At 32.8% G+C, this 17167-nt stretch overlaps 1 protein-coding gene across 1 annotated transcript in view; it reads right to left on the reverse strand.

Annotated features, from left to right (window-relative positions):
* Positions 1–17167, reverse strand: part of LOC149564753 (truncated transcription factor CAULIFLOWER D-like) — a 239791-nt gene that overhangs the window by 124099 nt on the left and 98525 nt on the right. The window lies entirely within an intron of this gene.

Raw genomic sequence — 17167 nt, forward strand, 5'->3', positions numbered from 1 at the left:
TTTGATTTTAGTATCTATCATATGGAATGTTCATTCTTAAATTACTTTGTTTCTAAGAGATGGATGCTTTGAGGAATCCTCCTCATCACAATGCTACTTTTATTAGAATATTTTTTAGATGTCAAGACATCCTGAGGATTTTCAAAGGACTCCCACGACTCACCTACACACAAGCATCTCTTATAACACTTAGTAAGTACCACGCAGTGGCCTGTATTTGAGGTAAGTTACAATAGTTTAATTAGGTGAAATATAAAAGATTAAAATAACTATTATATAGTAAATAAAATTAATAAGTAAATATGAAAATTTTAGAAATATTGAGTTAATCAAAAAATAATTAATAGTATTTTATTCAAATTCTTATTTTTAGTTATTTTTTATTTTTCTAAATAAAAAGATAGAGAACACTTAATATAATATATTATTTTGTTAGTGTAAACAGTTAATTATTATTACACTTTACTTAAATTTACTTAGGATGATGCATTTTTATATTAGTTGTCATGTAGACACTTAGGAATATGCATAGACATATGAGTTATCTTGTTGACCACACAGGAGTTAGCAACTTATTTAAGAACATGGTGTCTACAACATCTCTTTATGAGATACACCTATGTAAACTTATCCTCTCATCATCGCACGGACTCTTGTGCTCAATGGAGAATAATCCACTCTTGGTGGACATGTGCTTAGTGGTGATGTTTATCTCTTTGTTGACTCCTAGTAATTCTAGTTGCCTTTATATACAAGACACTTCTATGATATATTTATCCAAATATCTCATATCCAATCATCATTTGATTATATCTTGTCTCTCTTGTGCCATCTCTTGAGCTTATAGATCTTGGCATTTCATTCTTTCCTTGGGCAAATTCTTACATGGTATCAGAGCTATACCAAATTCTTACATATTTGATGTAAAAATTTAGAATACTAATAGTAACTACAACCCAAGAAAAACAATTTTACTTTAAAATTTATTATAAATAACATTTTATCTATATATATATATATATATATATATATATATATATATATATATATATATATATATATATATATATATATATATATATATATATATGAGGTCATATTTTTAAGAAATCATTTTATATCAAAATGTAATTGAAAGAAATTGTAGATATTAATTTCGGATATTTAATTTTAACAATTCATCCTTACATCACATTCATATATTTTGGATTTGATTGATAATACCAAAAAGTTTGGTTTGAGCTAGACAAGCATAAAAATAATAGACCACATTTCTTTTAACTATTTGAAAGCATTGTAATAAACTACATGATTTTTTTTTAACTCTAGTTTGATATAAGTAAGGACATAATTAATATGGACTGAAAGTAACTTATCAAACCACATGAAAGCAATTTATCAAAGCACTTGAAAGCATATATTAATGCAAAATATCCAATACGCCAACAAGACGCACAAAATTCATCAGATTTGAAGTTTCAATATAAGCATTAGATTGACTAGGGCATAGCACTTTCCATCACAATAAGTGCTTGGCCATCATACTAATTCGACTATTGATTTGATGAAAATGTGAGTCAAATTGATAAAGGTGGGATATTTAGATTAATGAGAGAATACGTTGAATTAATGAGAAAACATTAAGTTGTAATTAACATGAATCTTCAAATATAAACTCATGATCAACTCTCACACTATTCCACAAATGACCAAATGACTACTTTTTTAAATGTCTTCAGACACTTCTCTTATTATTATCTTAGATTAAGTAAAAGATACTATTAATAATTCAACGTAGTTCATAGTCATCAAATTGCAAGCCATACCTGGAGAAAGCATCTTGTTCTAGAAGAGAAGACTAAACTTTATTCAAACAAGTCTTACAATCACAGTGAATATTTTATTTGACTTTCACACAGATAGGGACCCTAAAGATATTAAGATACTTTATTGCATGTGCATCTCCTTTTATGTTGGATTATGTGTAACAAGTAACTACTAACACTTATTTTCTTAAATACCAACTTACCGTATTCAACTATACTTTATATTTAACAGAATAAGCAAGACTCCCAAGGATGACATAACTATGTTGCTGAAAAGCCGTAGAAGCAGTTATTTTCTTAAATACCAACTTACTATATTCAACTATACCTCATATTTAGTAGAATAAGCAAGACTGCCAAGGATGACATAACTATGTTGCTGAAAAGTCGTAGAATGAGACTGAGTCAACGAAACTATGTTGCTGAAACGCCATAAAATGAAACTGACTTAATAAATAAAATATGGAAATAAAAGCCAACTTGTTATGCATGTGCCTGATTTCGCTCTGTGAAATGAAATAAATATTAAATATTTATTCTATTAGTTGTATGGAATAAACTATAATAGTATATTGCCTACAACAATTACAATAATAAATTCTAATTTAAAATAAAAAAGAGGTGATAAAATTGTGAAAATTGCATTCATAATGAAGGTTTGTAAGACTTTAGACTGTACAAGGGGTGTTTTCCCTCGACGCTCTACCATTGGATCCTCTACTCTTTTACCTTTGCAAGGCAGTCTAACCCTTGATCGGATTGCAGGCACCTCCTTTTAACCTCGCACCTCTATCCACCATTGTTATATTTAATGCAACCATTGTCATGTTTATTAATTTCAATATGATTACAATTGTCAATGTTTAATCTTAACTATTATCATCATCACAATTTTAATGTTTACAAATTTAAGCTTTATATGATACAACAAATTTTAATTTTCAATTCTTATACTTAGTCCTATACATTATCTTAGCTAATATTTAAAGTAGTATATATATTTAAGTCACTTGTTTGTCACCTTTCTCTTGTTCCCCACCTTTAATTTTTCACCTCTGGAAATGGGGTTTTAGTACTTTAATCCTTTAAACTAATACCCTAATTTCCCTATAAAAAATGATATTGTTTACAATTATGAACTAGAAAAAGGCAAGGGTTACATAAGGGGAACTTAAGTTCTATTTTTTAGGAAGAAGGTGGTTTGGGGCTAGAAATTGCTCGACTAGCTTACGAATGTTCTATGTTTCTTGTCAAAATATTTTAGTTTACAAAGAATTGTTATAAAATTTAATAAAAGAAATTTGATTTTTTAATTATTTTTTATGCACAAAATAAAGAAGACAACAATTATTATTTTCATGAGACCGCCACATCCCTTAAAATTTGGAGTTTAATTTTTAATTCGTTGTATGGAAACCAATAATCCAAGCTCTGCTTTACTACGCGTCAAATCTCTTTCGCTTTGTAACAGGTTAAGGAATGAATTACAGCCTTTATGCAAAATTCGTTCACACGAGGTTGCCTTGAAACATCATTAATGCTCCAACAGTCAAATTGTGCATATTACATTAAGAATTTCAAAACTGGTCATTGATTTGGGCAAAATCCGATGACTATAGTTCAAATTTAATAGTGTCACTTTTTACTTAGTGGGATACATATCGAGTTCTCATATTATTGGTTTGGTTAAAATACTAATATTTTCATTTTGTGAGAACACGACATCCCTTCATCCTTTTACATTTGACGATCAGGAAGTATACTTGTTTTATTAACAATCATTTGAAGAAATGGGTTCGATGAATGTCTCATTCCCTCACATTTTCACTTTGGTTAAAAGCCTTACATCTTCATTTTGCATGAAAGCAAGCACCGTAGATCCTCTAGTACTGGATGGTTAAGATCTTTGCCTGTTGTTGTATTAAAAGATTGGCCCACAAGGACATGTAGCAAGTCCTCGCATTCTCGCATTGGGTAAACTTCAAACGTCTTTATTTTGTGAGGATGCAAGAACCATTGATCTTTGCTTGATCGAATGACTAGGAGAAATTATTAACCTATGTCATAGACAGTGCTCAGAGTGAATCACAACATACCATTTGGTACCTTACACTGAAATCATGCCTTTTGCAACTCATAACACAAGCTGGTTCCATACATTCCACGTGTCAAGTTCTCGCATTCTTGCTTTAGTTAAAAACCTTGCACTTTGACTTTGCGATGATACAACCACTGTGGATCTTCACCTGAATCTATGACAGAGGAAAGTGTTTGTGCTTTAGGCTATTGAACACAATACAAGCCCACAGGGATACGTAACAACCTCCAATATTATCCCATTTTTTAAACAACCAGCATCTTCATTTTGCGATACACAAGGATCATTGATCTTCCTTCTTAACTACAATTAAGAAAATCATATACACTTCGTCTTTTTCGGACCCACATGGCAAAATGGAAAGCCCTCACATTCTTGCTTTGGTTAAATTGTGAACACCTTCATTCTGCTAGAATGCGATACTCATCGATCTTCACAAGATCAGAGGGTTGTTATTAAACTGTTGAATTCTATATTCCTCAGGTCCCTAAGGACAAGCGTCATTGTCTAGCTTTCTTTCCTTCTTTAAAAGCCTTGCACTTTATTTTAGGAGAATGCGACATCCGTGGATTTTCAGGGAGATCAATAGTTACAAAACAACTCCTCATGAGGATTAAGAACACATAATTTACAGAACATGGGCTAACCACAACAAAACCATGGTTTGAGGAGAGACATGACTTAGGGAAATAACCTTATTTCATGAAAACTTTTAAAATTTAATAAAGAAAAAACCCTAGTAAAGAAATACTAAAGTAGTACTAAGAATTTTTTGAGGTATTTCATGCTTATACTAGGGTTTAATTCAAGCTTCCTACCCTGATTCAAAAGATATAACCGTTAGAAACATTTAAGGATAATGAAAAAATAATAAATAATAGGGCACAAAAGTTAGGGCTAACAAGGTCAAATGCAGTTAAGGATGTATTCTACATTGTATCCTAATGACGTGGATAAGTGTGCATACAAAGAGTCGAACACATGCAAAAGATATTCTTTATTTACAAGAGACAGTACGATGACATAGCACTTGATAAGTAGTTTATAATGATTGATTTGGATCTCTTAACTCGGATAGAATCATGATGAGCGTAGTTAGACATTGATAGTAGATAGCTGAATCATGATGTCAGTGAGTGTGCAAGATTTGAGGTCACACATGTAGAAAGTTGTAAAGAATACGAGTCGACAATGTTGTGTAATTATAAAATAATTGTATTATCTTAATGTGTTCCTATTATAACTAATTGTGAAAGCCTCAAGCCTAACTCAAGGAATTATTTTGAGGACATGATATAAAGGAAGGTTATGTTCCTTTTGATGAACTATGCAATTGATGAGAGCAAGAGTAAAGTGTAAACTGTGCAAGTGATATGAGATGTTGTTAAATGCATGTAAGAAATTCAAGGGATTATTTGGATGCAAAGTTGGTGATCTGGTATTAAGATTAGAAGATGTTTGGTCCGACCAAGAGGACAAAGAAGGAGCAGAAATTATTTCATTTCTATTATTGTACAAGGAATAATACAAACACCAATTGGACAGTGAGTTTGGTGGTCTTGCCCCTAAAGTTGTTTGGACAGTGAGTTCATCTGCCTTTTACAACACCTAACAGGGTTGGAATCTCCTAACAAGGATTCAAAATCTCCTAACAAGGACTGACATGTATTGAATGTATTTCACTGGCTCTTAACAAAGTACATCCTCTTACAATAAACTCTTATACTAGTGCATCATTTTGTGGTAACCATCCTCACTGAGGTTTTCCCTCTAATCAAAGGTTTCCCTACTTCACATATCTGGTGTTATTGTGTATGTGTATCTTCTTATGATTTTTGATTATATTGTTCACATGGTTAAAATTTAATAAAGTTGATAAGTGTTTTAATACTTGGATAATTTATTCACCCCTTCACCCCCTCCATCTCAGTTATCTTGGTGGCCTTTACTATTTAACAATTGGTATGAGAGCATCAAGTCCTTCAAGAAAAAGCTTAACAACTTTGGGAGATCAATGGCAGGTCACTTCAAAAAAGAAAGTTTTAAATTTGAAATATCGTGACAATTGGTATCAAAAGATGAAGGCTCAATTGCTACGAATAGGTCTAGGATATTGGCTAATAACAAAGAATGGAAAGAAGATTGTGAAAATAAAAAAACTTGAGGATTGTATTGAAGCTGAAAGAGATTTGTTTATGTGCAATATATGTGCTAAAGAAGCATTATTGTCTGCTCCTCCCGAGAATGAATATAGTTAGGTTAAGTCCTTAGAAACATCCCTTGTAATTTGGAAAGCTTTAGAAACTGCATTTGAAGGTTATACACATGCTAAAAGAATTAAGGGACGAAATTCAATATGTTGTTTCAAGATGCTAAAATGGTGGAAGATGAATCTATAAGAAGCTACATTGGTAGAATATTAGAAATTGTTGCAGGTATGGTCTTTCAATGGATCCAAAATACAAGATGACATTATCATGAAGATCTTGAAGACTTTACACCACCATTCAAGAAAACATTGCAGTTGATTGAGTTAGTGATACCCTGCAGTGAGAAGTTTACCAGAGAGACACTACTTGAAAAATTGGAAGCAACAGAACTAAGCTTAAAGCAATCTAGAGATTTTCCTAGAGTGGAGATAGCCTTTAGTGCATTAAATGTTAACCCTTCCTTATCTAGAACTACAAGCACTAGTGGAGACTATGCTAGTAACAATAGATCCAGATCTGAGGAGGATAGAAGAATTCAAGAAGGAATTGCCCTTCTTGTAAGAACAGAACCAAATGGGAAGAGAATTTTTAAATAATTGACTTACAATGAATTTGGTCATTATACTTGTAAATGTCCTAAACGAGATCAAATGTATAATAAGATTTTCAAGCCTAGAAGACCTCGAGATTGTTTCTATGCAAATGAAGATGATGAGTCCGAAGAAAGAGTTTAGAGGGAAAGTGATGATGAATTAGGATTTGTGGCTATAAATGAAGAAAATCCTAAAAAAGAAATTAGAGAAGAAAAAGCCCTAGTTTCACAAGTTGAAAAAAAATCTGATTGGATTATAGAAAGTGGGTGTTCACATCATATGACTCGAGACATCAATAAGTTTTTTTAAGCTTAGAAATCATGATGGACGAAGTGTTAGAGTTGGTACCAATACAACTTGTCATATCACGGGAATAGGATCTATTACTCTTGATGGAAAGACTAACATTAATGATGTCTATTTTGTTGATGGATTAAAACATAACTTATTGAGTGTTGGACAATTGGTTGATAAAGGTTATGAGTTGCAATTCACAAAAAAAAAGATGCATTATCAAGAATAAGGATGTTAAGTTGCTTGGAACTGGTACAAGATCTAGCAGTAATATTTTCCAATAAAACCTTACAAAGATGACTTGTTTGTTTGCAAAAGTGGATAACAGTGAGTTATGGCATAGAAGATTGTGTCATATAAACTTTGATAATATTGTCAAGGCTAGTAGTATATTTGTTCTCAGAGATCTACGTAAAATTTTGGAACCTACTAATGTTATTTGCAAAGAATGTGCTATGCTAAGTAGGAGAAAGTTTCATTCCCCAGCAAGTTCACTGCCAGAGCAAAATTCAAGATCATTCATACATATTTGAGCAGTCCTACCAAAACAAAAGGATTCTATGATGAAAGGTACTTTATGATTTTTGTTGATGATTTCACTAGAATTATGTGGGTAGCATTTCTTAAATAAAAGTATAAGGCATTTGAAAAGTTTAAGGTGTTCAAGAATAGAGTTAAGAATGAATCTAGTGTAAAGATAAAATGTTTTAAATTAGATAGAGGTGGACAATTTACTTCAAGAGAGTTTAACATCTTTTGTGAAGAAAATGGTATTAAGAGACAACTATTAGCACTTAAGACCCCCTAGAAAAATGGGATTGTTGAAAAAAGAAATAGGTCTATAATAGAAGCAGCAAGAGCAATGATATTTGAGAATGATGTATCCAAGACAATTTGGACATAAGCATTCAACACAATAGTATACACCATGAACAGAGTGCAGATTAGAAAAGGTACAAACAAGCCTCCCTATGAATTATGGCTTGGACATGCACCTTTAGTAAAATATTTTAGAAATTTTGGAAGTGTCATATAAAGAGAGATGATGATATTAGTATACATTTGATACAAGAAGCGATGGAGGTATGTTCCTTGATTATTCATTGAAAAGAAAAGCTTATTGATGTTTTAATCAGATAAGTAAGATAATTGTTGAGTGTGTAAATGTGAAAGTGCATGAAAAGTAGAGAGAATGTTGGATTATCTTTTCTAATGAAGAAGATAATCCTGAACATGTTAGAGAAAATATTGATTTTTGCTTTGAGACTAACAATGATTTGTAGAGTGATGTTGAAACTATTGAACATAGAGAAGAACCAAGTTCTGAACCTGGAGGAGTAAGAATTGAAAGAACATCTACACCGAATAGGAATTTCACAAAGAACCATCCTAATAATTAGATTGTTGGAAGCAAAGACAAAGGAGTTATGAAAACAAATAGAATACATGAAGAATTATATTTGATTTCTCAAGTTGAACCAAACAGTGGAGATGAGACATACATGGATGTTCATTGGATTCAAGCAAGGACGGAAGATCTAGATCAGATTTTGAAGAATGAGACATGGGAATTGGATCCTAGACCTAAAGACAAGAATGTTGTAGGAGTTAAATAGGTATTTAAAAATAAGATGAATGAACAAGGTGAGGTTGTGAGGAATAAAGCAAGATTGGTATAAAAAGGATATTCACAGCAAGAAGGCATAGACTATGAGAAAACATTTTTCCCTGTTGCCAAACTTGAAGTAGTAATTTGTGCAAGAAGTTGAATCTCACTTTTGGGCAAAAAGTGGAAGTGTTTTTCCTATTTTTGAAATTTCTTGTCAATTGATGTCAAAATTTGATGCATTTAGAGATTGAATATAAAAAACTTCACAAATAAATATTGTAGCGTTTGGAATCTACTTTTTGAATGTGTAATTTATTTGTGTACCCATATGATAGATTTTGTTTTTGGTATGGATCTTTAAAAACCACTTTTTCAAAATGCTTGTTTCAGAACCATACCACACTCATGTACGGACACCATAATTTGACACAAATAAATGAATTTTTGTAAATCCTTTTAAAAGAAGTTACCTAACACACCAAAGATTGATGATAATATTTTTCTTTAATTTTTTATTGAATAATTTCTTTTTTATTAATTTTTAATTGGCTATAAAGGTAAATTTTTAAACCTCTCGTGTAAGAACACCATAATTTAATCAAAATTTCACCTTTTTCAAAAATTCCTTTTTTTAAACTTCAAAAGAATTGAATGTAGATTGATGACACATGAATTAATTTAAGGAAAATCATAAAACAAAAAAGTTATCAAAGTTTTAGTGAACGTTGCTATTTTACATTTAGATACCACCTTTAATTAAAAAATAATACAAAAATAGTAAATAAAATTATAACACTATAAATTGTATATTTCTAAAATCAAGACAATGAGAGCTCTAATGGGTTTTTGTTTCCTGAAAAAATTTGATCGGGAAGACACTCTAGTAATTATGGCACAACATGAATTTGTCAGTTCAATGCTGTAGCCAAATCTTGCGAGATCAAAGCATAGGTTTGGTCTCACCAAGCCTACCCTGATCCAAAATCTGAGGCAGGAAAAAAAAATCCTGCCACATGTAAGAAACGGGCACCCATTATTTGAAATTCAAAAAATGGGTACACATTTTGAAAAATTAAAAGCGCCATTCAAAATCCCCTCAAACAAAATTTTAAATTAATTTTTTAGAAACAGGTACTCGTTTTTAAAAAATTCAAAATTTTTACTTTTTCAAAAATGGGTAACCTTTTTTTTTTAATGATTATTTTGGTATTATCTTGATTGATCTCTGCAGATTGAAATTCATATTAGTTAAAAATTAGCTTGCAAGGTCATTTCCTATTATGCTTCTCCCATTTGGTTGAGTAAGGAGTATCTAACAGCACATCTGTTCTTATCTAGTTTCTCCTAGTTTTTACAACTTATAGCTACGTACATGGTTTTAGATAAATTTGCTCGTTGAATCAACTCAAGGATGGCATTAACCATGCTAATTCCTCGAATGGATTAGCTTCGTTTTGTTTCTTTATTTCTTACCATTTAATATGATTAGCTGGTTGGCAAGCTGTTACAAGTGTCAGATTCTCCTCTTCAATGGAACTTTGGTCTTATATCATTTGATAGCAGCTTTGGATATTCAAATGAAGATGTTATTTTCAGGGGTATGCCCCTATATCGATTGTATTTATGTGTAGATAATATAGGTCATTAGTTCACTGGGTAAGACTGGAGGTTTTCTTCTTCGTTATTTCCTACCAGTGCTCATTTCAATGGAGTAAGCTATTGTTATTTATCATTTTAATTAATAAAAGTATCATGGCCTTGGCCGTTTACCGATCCAAAAAAAAAAAAAAATGGGTACCCTTTTTTTGGAAATTAAAAATGGGTACCTGATTTAAAAAAAAACAAGTGCCCATTTTTAAAATTTAGGATGGGGTACCCAAGCCGAAAACAGGTGTCCATTTTTTAAAATTGGGTACCCGTTTCATAAGAGGTCTCATTCTGCAGAATTGCGACCCAACTTTGTGCATTCACCCAAGAATGTTCTTGGCGTATACAAGTAAGAATTTCAAAGTGTATCAGATAGATTTAAAGTCGGCATCTGTGAATGGAGAACTTGAAGAAGTCTACATTCAGCAGCTTAAAGGATTTACTTTGACAGAGAGGACTTTGTGCATTCACCCAAAAATGTTCTTTGCGTATACAACAAGTAAGAAGTTCAAAGTGTATCAGACAGATTTAAAGTCGGCATTTCTGAATGGAGAACTTGAAGAAGTCTACATTCAGCAACTTTAAGGATTTCCTTTGACAAAAAGGAAAAAAAAGAGATATGGTATGTACATTTAAGAAAGCATTGTATGCTCTAAAGCAAGCACCTAGAATCTAATATGCAAGATTTCATAAATAATTGGAAAAATTGGGATCTCCTAAAGGTACGGTAGATAACAATTTGTATTTGAAAGAAATTAAGAATGGATTGTAAATTATTGTGATATTTGTGGATGACATAATCTTTGGAGGTAATGATGAAGCAAGTGATAAATTTGTTGATGAAATGATGAATGAATTTAAGACGAGAATGATTGGTGAGATGAAATATTTCTCAGGTCTACAGATTGTGCAGAATAGTTATGGTGTTTTCTTCTCACAACCTAAGTATCTGAAAGACTTGTTGAAAAGATTTTACTTGGAAAGTTGTAAGCTTGTTGGTATGCCTATGATAATTGGCCATAAATTCTCTAGAAAAGATGAGACACCTACAGTTGAGCAAAAGAAGTATGGATCTATGATTGGAGGTTTGCAATATTTGACTAACGACATACTAGATATAGGAAATGCAGTTGGGGTAATAGCAAGATTTCAAGTTGATCCTAACAAATCACACTATGCAAAAGTAAAGAGAATATTAACACATCTAAAAGGTACACCTGATTTTGGATTATTGTATTACAACTCAAGTAATTTTACTTTTTGTGCATATACTGATGCAGACTGAGTAGGCAGTATGGGGGACAAAAAGAGCACCAATGGTAGAGCATTTTTCCTTGGAGGAAGATTGGTTTCTTGACTGAGCAAGAAACAAGATTGTATTTCATTGAAAACAACAAAAGAAGAGTGTAACAACAAACAATTATAATCTGATCATGTGGATGAAGCAGATGTTGAAGGACATTGGGATAGAATTTATAAAACCTATTATGTGTTAGAGTAAATAATTATAATTTACGCTTTTACTTATGTTTACTTAGGATAAATGCATTATTTTATTATTTATTTGGTTACACATCGAGGAGTATGTGTACTCATATGAGTTGTCATGTTAACAACACAAGAGTTAAAAACTATAATTTAGCGCATGGTGTCTACAACACTAGAGTTTGCATAATTAACTGAGTTGTCATGTTGACAACGTAGTTATTCGCACTCTTAATTAAGAACATGGTAGCTTATCCTCTCATCATCACACTAACTTCTGTGCTCAACGGAGGATAATCCACTTCTGGTGGACATGTGCCTAGTTGTAAGGCTTATCAGCGTGTTAACTCCTACTCAGTCTAGAGGTCTTCATATACAAGCTCTCCTAATGTACTTGTACATCAATATCTCTTTTGCATATCATATTGCATAGAAATTCTTTTCATTGTTGCAATATTTTCCCTCTCAGTCCGTTTAGTTTCTCCAAGCTCCACCCTTCGTTCTTTGGTTTCTCTTCAACAGGTTATTTGCATGCAGGTGATCTTGGCGAGCTGTAAAGTTGACTTTCATCAACTTCTACATGGTATTAGAGCGTCCCTATTGCTTCTTGGCAGAAGCATTTTTGAAGCCACGATTCAAAGACACAAACCAGAGTTTATCTATGATTTTTTTCTTCAATCGGGAGGAAGAGCATTTTTTTGGAGCACTTTGGGCCTAAACGAACGCTGCCATTGAGTTCAAAAGGCTTGTTATAGTTAGGATCCATATAAAATGTCCATTTTGGAGAAAGTTGCTATGAGGGTAAAAAAAAATTTGTCTAATGCTATACAGACCTGTACGGACGATTTTCATACCAAAAAAAATAAAAATAAAATTAACTTTTGGCAGGCCTCCCAACGGCCACCACCGTGCCACCGCAACACTGCCAACACGCAGCCTGAGCTTCGCCGCAGCAGCGCTGCCAACTCCTGGCCACCGTCGGCGGTCCACCCTGGGACCACCAAACCTCGACCCCGTCGCCGCCTCCACAAGCAGCAGTCGCCCCTATGACCACTGCCACCAATGGCGCTCTCCCAGCCACCGCCACTTTGGCAAATATTATTAGAAAAATTAATTTATATAGTTTGAAAAATACGTATTGTTTATGTAATAGGTTTATAACATATATAAATTTATGGATGGTAAATTATCAAGATAAGTATATAATAAATAGCATATTATTGAGATGATTAAGATATAAATATATTCCTATATAATAATAAGGTGAATTATTATATTGTTTATTTTATACATATAAATTCTAAATATGCGTCTAACAAATAAAGGACTCTTATATTATATATTAATACAAAAATTGAAAGTATAAATGTAAAGATATGAAATCCTATCTCTTACCTATTACTAAGATATTTTAGGGTAGATAATTTTTGGAATGGAGAGGTGGAGTAATTTTACCCACATGACAGATTATCCCAATACTGGGGCTAGGCCTTGAGGAATGTTGCATGTAGTCTGTTTCACAAGACCTTCACACAGTAAATCTACCATCTAAGAATGATGTTAACATTAGAGTAAAGAAATAATAATTTAGATTAAATAAATGAATTCAATCGATTATAGTTGCAAACCTGGATAAATTGTTTAGTGATTCCATAACACAATATCCCTAATTGAGAATTATTATGGTATAAGGTGAAGTATAAAATAAGGGATTTTAAGAAAGGAAAAAATACATTTTTCCATCCTTCTTTTAAACTGAAAAATCTATCTTTGACTCCATACTAAGGTATCTTAAGATGGGGAGTTTGTGCAAGAGAAAGGCAGAGTAATTTCGAGCACATGATAGACTATCCCAATACTAGGGTTAGGCCTTGAGAGACACTGCATGTAGTCTGTTTCACACGACCTTCACAGTAATTCTACCATCTAAGAATAACTATAGTACTAGAGAAGGCAATTAAATTTATCATAGTTAAGGTATTAATAAATAATGCATTTATTCTCTATCTACTTTGTGTCTTCTGTTTGTCTTCATGCATTCATATCTCTACTTTGTGTCTTCATGCACTCATGTGTTTATTTAATGTAAACTTTCATGTTTTCATGCATATTTTCTATCATTCTACATCCAATTATATTCCTCGTTTGTTAGCTCTATGAGAAAAGTTATGCCTAATGATTTTTGCTTGAGGACACGCAAAATTTGAGACATAATAAGTGTAATATCCCCACAAAAATAATAATTAACTAATTAATACTTAATAAATAAATAAATTATATGATTTAACTATAATCATATTGTGATACCACACATTATACATCATAATAATAATGATATTTAAATATTAAAGATAATCTCAATTTACATTATTATTATTTACTATTGATATAATAAAGTATGTTATTATAAAGCAATGTAATATATATATACACACACACACACTAAAGATATATATTCCAATATATTAATATAACAAAAGTAATATATGTAAATACAATAATAATAATATATACCAATATTCTATAGATGTTATTGTTATAATAGTAGTGAAATATAAAATTGAATGATAAATAATATTATAATATAAAATAAATAAATTATAGAATAAACCAATGATCTTAATTTCTATTGAACACTAATATAATAAAATTAAAATTAAGCTAAGAAATTAGTAGTCAAGCCCTTTCAGACATGATAAGTTTATTTGGGACATCAAATACATTCTCTTAGAGACAGAACAATAAAACCTCATTCAATAATCTCAATCAATCTCAGTGGAAGTCATTATTATTTAGTCTTCAATCTAAGTTCAATATAGGAACATTACAGTAAGTTAGGAGTCCTCCTATCCAAGATTCATTGAGCAAGGATTCATGTGGCATCAATTCATGGATGATAAGTATATGTTTACGGAGTTGGTGCAAGAGTCTCCTGAAGTTGTAAAAGTGATTGTAATAAAGAAGATGTAATCAGTACATGCAAGGTACGTGGTATAGCTACAAGGTTTTATAAGTTTCTCATTGAAGCTTGTAGTTACCTTTGGCATTGTTGTAAAAGGGGGAGATGTAGAGTTAAAAGTGTTGGAAATGCAATGCAAGCTAGGTAACTAAGAAGGGGGGGGTGAATCAGGAACCACTTAAACTTCTTTCAACTAAACCACTTTGTTAAGTTGTCTAATCTACTTTCATGCATAAAACATCAAGCAGTAAAGTAACAACACCATAACACAATATTTGGTAACAAAGAAACCCTCCAAGTTGAAGGTAAAACTATGTGGGGATTCTATGAGTTGATGAAATCCAACTCTATAGTCGCCAAGATCACCTACATGCAAATAGCTTGCTGAAGAGAAACCGAAGGAGCAAGAGCTTGAAGCAAACAATGCAAGAGAAAATATTTCACAATAGGAAAATGAAATTGCTATATGAATGGATGAATTTACAATAAGAGAGAGACCGCTTATAAAGGCCTCAAGGAAGCTTGTAGAACACGCTGGAAGGAGGTAGAAGATAAGGTTGACAACTAAGCACTCTTCCACAAAAAGGTGGAGCATGCTAGAAGGGAACAAACTCCCGTGTTGTCAACAACTCATCACTACAACTATTAACTACTAAATATTAAATAAATGCATTAACCTAAGTAAGCTTAAGTAAATAGAATAAATAATTAATAATTAATTAATTATTTACTCTAACACCCCCCCTTAAGTGAAACTTAAGGTAATTCCTTAAGCTCACAAAACTAAGATGAAAATGCAGAACAGGTCCCGGCAACAAGGCCATGTTAGGTACCCATGTACAATGCAAAGAAAAGAAACTTCTAAAAACATGGAAAGAGGGAAAACCTTATCGGAAAAACCCTTCCCCAAAAAGAGGTAAAAAACATGCTGAAAAAAATATGAAGTGGAGGAAGGAAGGAAGGCCTCAACAACACCCCCCAAGGACAACTTTCACCAGAAATGTTTCAAGAGACTCGCTCAAAACCATAAGTACAACCAGCCCCCCCAAAATGATGGAGCTCCTGTAGAAATGATTGAACCAATGAAACTCCAGTGTGGAAGGAACAAAGGTAAATAACAAGGGAACCCCTGAATGAGAGGCAAAACTGGAAAGCCTAGCTAATGCCCAGAGGAGAATGTATGAGGAACCGGAAAGGGAATCCCCAAGGTAGGTGTGATGACACTCATGAATGTCCATTGTAGAATCTGTAATAGATGCACTTGGAGGCTCGATGAATGGAGTTGGAAGATCAAGTAGAGAAGAAGAAGAAGAATCTTGCTGAAGAGAAAATACCTCAACTGGATATGATGTGGAAGTCAAAATAGGGATCTCATGAATAATACAAAGGTTCAAGTATCCTAATTGCACCACATGATGTTCCTGCAAAAGAGAAGAAGTGTGCTCCAACAATGGAGATGGTGGACCAAAGTATAATAAGGTGTAGATATGAGTGGAAGGATCAATGGCCCCTGTTGCACGATCTCGAATGAAGACTGAAGCAGTAGTGAACTCAATTGACTTCCCTAATCCACTACGTGTAATCTGAGAAATTGAGAGAAGGTTGGCAGACAAAGATGGAACATACAATACATCATTGAATATACCATCCTGGATGTGAACTGAACCTTTCCCACAGACTGGAAGGGTATTGTTATTCCCCATGCAAATATGAAGAATGGGAGAAGCCTCAAGAGTAGAAAAGACACCTTGAGAAGATATCATATGGTGAGAAGCACTTGAATCCAATATCCAAGGAACCTGTAAAAGAGATGTAATGGTACCCTGTAATGCATGACCCTTTCCAAGATCCGATGTAGATGGAAAAGATGTGGAAGAAGACTGAAAGGTAGATCCCTATGAGGTAGAAGAGGATGGAGAAGAAACAGTGTTCTTCTAAAGAAGAGCTTGCAAATCTGCAATTTGTTTCTCATAGCCATCAAATCTCTTTTGGAAACAATGTGCCTCATCATGAGATCGTTTCCCACAATAGGAATAGGTAGGTGTCTTGGTCTTCTTTTTCTCCTTCTTCTTAGAAGATGATGAACTAGTAGAAGAGGGATCTGATATCTGCTTTGACTTTTGCTCCTATGTATCCTTCACAAGCAATGCCTACGACTGTGAACCTGAAAGTGAATCCATCTGATTGATCTTGGACTGTTCACAAGTTAACCGATCGCAAAATATCTCAAATGAAGGCATCTTGTGTCTATCACCCAAGGCATCCATAATGGAGTAGAAAGTAGAAGATAAGATCTGATACTGTCCCCTCAAATTTGAGAGTATCAAAAAGATACATTCATCATCTGTCTTGGTTTTCCCACATCCCTGCAAAAGTGTACACAGAGATTTGAACTTCATCAAGAAGTCCTCAATGGTGGGAAAGCTGTCAGGTGTCAAAGAAGTCA

This window comes from Cupressus sempervirens, chromosome 3, assembly GCF_028749045.1.
Source record: "Cupressus sempervirens isolate cs-2001-9-10 chromosome 3, ASM2874904v1, whole genome shotgun sequence".
NCBI classification, from domain to species: Eukaryota; Viridiplantae; Streptophyta; class Pinopsida; order Cupressales; family Cupressaceae; genus Cupressus; species Cupressus sempervirens.